At 42.8% G+C, this 5,867-nt stretch overlaps 1 pseudogene; it reads left to right on the top strand.

Moving 5' to 3' along the window:
• Positions 1 to 1,922: 1,922 nt before the first annotated feature.
• LOC102470433 (high mobility group nucleosome-binding domain-containing protein 5 pseudogene) overlaps positions 1,923 to 5,867 on the top strand; it is a 5,918-nt pseudogene continuing 1,973 nt past the window's right edge.

Raw genomic sequence — 5,867 nt, forward strand, 5'->3', positions numbered from 1 at the left:
AGATAAAAACAGAGGGAGAAAAAGAAAGCACCCTCTAATGGAGCATGATCATATCATAATCCCTTTCCCTCCGTTTCCCCATCCTGTTGGGACAATGCACACAAGTGCCTGGTGGTCAAGCTGGGGGAGCCAGAACTTGAACGAGATGGTCAGACAAGTGAGATCCAGCTTTTTTAATAACTAGGCCACGGGAACCAGCAGTTAGAGTAATGGCTATGTCGCTGGACCCCCACGTAGTCAACCACAGTTCGAGTCCCGGACCCGGTGGCTTAAACTCACGCCGGGTGCTTGTGCGTGCGTGCCCAAGATCCTGAGAGGAGAACAGAGGAGAAGGGATTGCGGTGTGACCATACCACCTGGGGGGTAATTTCTCGCTTTCTGTCTCTCTGTCTCTCTCTGTCTGTCTGGCGAGCGCGCGCGCCCTATAGCAAAAACCTCTCCAGATAAATAAATAAATAAATAACCAGGCCATGGAACCAGCCCTCAAGCATTTTTGCACCAGAATAAATTCGTATCCTAATTCCATTTTTTAATGAGCTTTATATAAAAATCCCCTTGCACAGTGCTGGAGCCAGGCAAAATCCTAAGTACTAATTAATGAGTGGATAAATAAATGCACCGGAAAAATATACATTGGAAGCTCCATCGAAGGGCCCAGACTAAGTATATTGATTTTAGAGCCATTAGTATAGAAGAGACATTTGCCCTCTTGAGACTATGTGATCGCCCAGGAAACCATGTATCAGTGAAGATGAAACCTAAAGAGGACCAGCTTGTGGAGGCTGGGGAGAAAGAGGCCCAGCAGAGGAAGTCCACAGGTGATGAGTGGAAGGCCTGAAATGCCAAGGTAATTTGGACACTAGAAGAAACTCCAAGTCCTTGAGAGGTGGCAAGGGCTGTGAGGGCAAACATGGGCATCTCAGGGGTTCACTGAGCTACAGAGGAGATGCACCAGCCAGGCCACAGAACAGCACGTCAGAGTGTGTGCCCTGAGATAGGCACACAGGTCACTCTTCCTCCTGGACCCATCCTGGGTAGGTCATCCCCCTCCTGCCTCCGACTCTTCGTGCCCCTGCCCGTTGGCATGGGAATAAGACAGTGTGAAGTGTAGCGCTTTGAAGGCAATGCCAATCACAGCACTTTGTAAATGAAAGGGGGTTTTCTCCTAACACAGATCCTAATTGCGGCATCCATCACTGCCACCCAAGGAACTCTCTGCCAGCCCCAGAAGGTTCTGAGATGATGGTGCAACCACCATGGACTGCATCCATGTGGCGAAGGCAGGCCCGCCTCCTCTTCTCCCTACAGAGCTGAGGCAGGGCTCATTTCACCCTGATCATTTTTACCCCTACTTTTTGTTCAGCTTCTAGCTCACCTATTTAGCTGAGCTCCAAATCCTACGTGTTCATTAAAATTTCATCTCTCTGCCATTACTGAATCAGGATTAAAGGTGGGTCTGATAAATACCATCTAAATAAGTGTTTAAATCAGAAGATGAAATTTCCAGGTGACCAAAATTTGCTTCTCGAGCAACAAAAAATAAAAAAAGAAAGAAGACATTATCAAATTGAAAACACACACACACACACACACCTTTCACTCTGAATACATCCTGCAACTCCACACAGACATTTTCACTGATGGTAAGGGGATGGTGGAGAAGGGGACAGATAAGCAAAACTCACAGAAGGACAGTGACACAACGACTGGAAGTGAGAATGATCCAAAGCAGGGGTCGCCAAACTTTCACGTAAAGGGCCAGTTAGTAAATATTCTAGGTTTTGTGGGCCACATAACAAATATTTATAGGAGGGCACTTCAAAAAGTGTGTGAAAAACTGGTTGCTCTGAGTGGTCAGTCAGAGACTGCCTTCAGCTTTTTTTCCTACTGACTCTTAAGATCTCCCATTGAGAGCTGCAACAATGCCCCAAAGAAAGGCAGGTCAAGGTGATAGGAGGCAGGAGCCAAAAAATCAGCCAGACTGTCTGCTATGCCTGCACCCATTGCCCTGGAATTGAAACTCAAAAGAGCATCAACTCAAAGGAAAATAAAGACAAATAATGAGCTGATGGGGAAAAAATAGATGTAAGTGCCAAAGCAATTGCTGAAACCAAGGAAGAAGTTGTTAAGGAAGAATACAACAAAAATCCTGGAAATGGAGAAGCCAAACCTACAGAGGCATTGGCTCCTGCAAAAGAAATTGAGATAAAAGAAGAAAAAAAATGAAGATGTCCAAGAGGAAGGAGACAAGAAAGAATCAGTGGCAGCAGAAGGAGAAGACATACAAGATCTGAAAGAGGATGATGTAGATCAAAACGAAGGAGAGAAAGGCAAAGATGGAAAAGAGGACGGAGATAGAAAGAAGAAAGGAGAAGATGGAAAAGAGGAAGGACATGAAATAAGAGTGAAGGCAGAAAACGGAAAGAGGAAGATGAAAAGGAGACAGAAAAGAGAAGAGATGGAAAAGCAGAAGATGGAAAAGAGAGAAGATGAAAAGGAGGGGAAAGACAGAAAAGACAAGGAGGGAACTAGCAGTTAGCATAATGGGTATGTCGCTGGACTCCCACGTAGTCAACCGCGGTTCGCGTCCCGGACCCGGTGGCTTAAAACTCACGCCGGGCGCGTGTGCGTGCGTGTCCAAGATCCCGAGAGGAGAATGGAGGAGAAGGGATTGCGGCGTGACCATCCCCCCTGGGGGGTGATTTCTCGCTTTCTGTCTCTATGTCTCTCTCTGTCTGTCTGGCGAGCGCACGTGCCCTATAGCGAAAATCTCTCCAAAAAAAAAAAAGAGAAAGAAAGAAAAGACAAGGAGATGGAAAACAAAACAAGATGAGAAAGAGGAAAAAGATGGAAAAGTGAAAGGAGATGAAAAGGAGGAGAAAGATGTAAAAGGCAAAGAAGAGAAAAAAGAGAGTGATAGAAACAAGAGTCAACATGGAAATGAGGAAAAAGATGGAAAAGAGAAAGAAGAAGATAAAAATTAGGGGAAAATGGAAAAGAGAAAGAAGATGGAAAAGAGGAGGAAGACTAAAGAAAATGGAAGAGAGTGGAAAAATGGAGGAGATTAAAAACAAGATTGAAGTTGAAAACAAAATTGAAAAAGAAAAGGTTAAAAAACGGAAAAAAGGAAGTCTTTGAGTATTGTTTAAAACTTCCCTAAATAGTTTAATAATCTGGAAATATATACCTTCATGTTGTAATGTTAATAGAGATAAATATTTTTATTGAATATTTTATAAACACAGCTTTTCTTTAGCATTGATTTAATTTCAGAACGACTTCATATTTATGGGCCACAAAGTTTCTAACCTGAAACCTTAATCTATACATTTTGTGATTATAGTGATGGCATATATAGAAAAAAATAATTTTTCTTCTTTGTCAGTGAATTTCATTTTGTGTATGTTGCATATTGAATCTTTGAATTTTAATTCTACTCCTACATGTGTGATAATTTCACAAAGTAAAAGAGTTTCATCCAATATTCTTGTGGTCCTCTAGTTGCTTTCATAAAGAAGGCAAACTATTTCCATGTAATGTTAAGAGTTAGAATGATCTTTCCCAAATGTAACTGTATTATGAACTTGTGAAAAAATAAAATCATAATCCCATTTTTAAAAGAAATGCAAATGTTTTTTCAGAAGGGCAGTTTTGGTTATATGTATATACACAAAGTTTTACTTGATTTATCTTAATAAAAAGACTTCAAAAAAGTGTGAAAAATAGAACTCAAGTATGATTTCATTTCGGTGCAAAAAAATTGAAATTCATAAAGTTTTTCATACTATGCATTTCCCATGAGCTTTTGAGGACCCCCTCATAATTTTTTTTTTGAAAGGTTTTTGCTATAGGGCACGTGTGCTCGCCAGAAAGACAGAGAGAAAGAGATACAGAAATTAAAAAATCACACCCCAGGGGAATGACCACGTCGCAATCCCTTCTCCTCCATTCTCCTCTTGGGATCTTGGGCACGCATGCTCACATGCTTGGCGTGAGTTTAAGCCACCGGATCCAGGACTTGAACTGTGGTTGACTACCTGGGAGTCCAGTGACAGACATTACACCAACTGCTGGTCCCTGTCCCCCTCATATTTTAAAAAATTATTTATTTAATCTTATTTGTTATTATTATCATTATTTCATTTTATTTTATATTTTTTGCTGCAGGACATGTGCACTCACCAGAGATAGAGGGGGAAAGTGAGAAAGCAAGCCACCAGGCCCAGGACTTGAACTGCAGTTAGCAATGTAGGAGTCCAGCACCTTAACCACCAGGCAACCTGCTTAATTCCCTTGCATTTGTAACCAGCATTCAAAAAATTGATCTTCTTCAACACATTCACATCTCTGTAGCAGAAGTATTAATAAAGAGCCAAACGATACCTGTAAAATAAGGTTCTTAAAAAATGTGGAACCAGCCAGTGGTGTGAGTAAGGCAACCGAATCCCACATGACCAATTGCAATGTGAGTCCCAAACCTGGTGGCTTGAAAAACACGCTGGGCACATGTACTTGCATGCAGAAAATCCTGAGAGGAGAAAGGAGGAGAAGGGATTGCAGTGTGGCCATACCTCCAAAGGGTGCTTTGTCTTTTTTTTTTTTTTTTTTTTTGAGAGGTTTTCACTCTAGGGCGTGTGCGCTCGCCAGACAGACAGAGAGAGACATAGAGACAGAAAGTGAGAAATCACCCTCCAGGGGGGATGGTCACGCCGCAATCCCTCCTCCTCCATTCTCCTCTCGGGATCTTGGGCACGCACGCACACGCACCCGGCGTGAGTTTTAAGCCACCGGGTCCGGGACACGAACTGCGGTCGACCACGTGGGAGTCCAGTGACATAGCCATTACGCTAACTGCTGGTTCCCTAGGGTGCTTTGTCATTTTCATTTTCCCTCTCACTTTCTCTGTCTGTCTGTCTCTCTTCAGCAACCACATGCACCCTAAGGTAAACAAACAAATAGAGTGGGAAGCGGGGCCAGCTGGTAATGTGGTGGTTAAAGTAGCTGGATCCCACAGGGCCAACCATAGTGTTTAGGTCCTGACTCAGCAACTTGAAATAAATGCCTGGGCTGAATGTGTGTGCCCAAAATCATGAAAGGAGGGAGAAGTGGAAAAGGGGTTGTGGTGGGACCATACCCAGTGGGGATTGCTTTCCCACTTTCCCTCTCTCTCTGAGTCTCTTAATTTGCACATGCTCTGTGGCAAATTTTAAAAAGAAGAAAGAAAAAGAAGAGAGAAAGGAAGAAAGAAAATAGAGTAGGTGGAGGCGGTAGGACCTGTAGGGGAAAAGGAGACTTTTAATATTCAGTTGTATGGTGTATTTAAATACAATTTTTAAAAGTTAGGAGAAGGGGCCAGCAGATGGCATAATGGTTACATCACTGGACTCCCACATAGTCGACAATAGTTCAAGTCCCAGACTCGGTGGCTCAAAACTCACGCTGGGGGTGTGTGCATGCATGCCCAAAATGATGTGCCTGGTTGATATTAGTGTCCTCCCTCCTCTCATTCCTGGAATCTCTGCCCATCCCCTCCCAAGCTATCCAAATTGATTTTGAGCACTCTTGTTTTGCATCAGCAACAACTTTCCTATAATGCGTTTTTTTCATAAGAGTATGAGCTAAAGCACGTCAAGTAATAAAAAGCATGCTAAGTAAAGCCACCTAGTGATTTCTGTTTTTTTTTTTTTTATTTAGCATGTTCATCATCAGAATGTTCATCCTGAGAGGAGAATGGAGGAGCAGGGATTGCAGTGTGGCCATCCCCCTGGGGGTGAATTCTCGATTTTTTGTCTCTCTGTCTCTCCCTCTCCAGTGATTGCACTCGTCCTATTGCAAAAATCTCTCTTAAAAAAAAGAAAAAAGTTTGG

The sequence above is a fragment of the Tupaia chinensis genome, unplaced genomic scaffold (assembly GCF_000334495.1).
Source record: "Tupaia chinensis unplaced genomic scaffold, TupChi_1.0 Scaffold145741_1, whole genome shotgun sequence".
Classification (NCBI taxonomy): domain Eukaryota; kingdom Metazoa; phylum Chordata; class Mammalia; order Scandentia; family Tupaiidae; genus Tupaia; species Tupaia belangeri.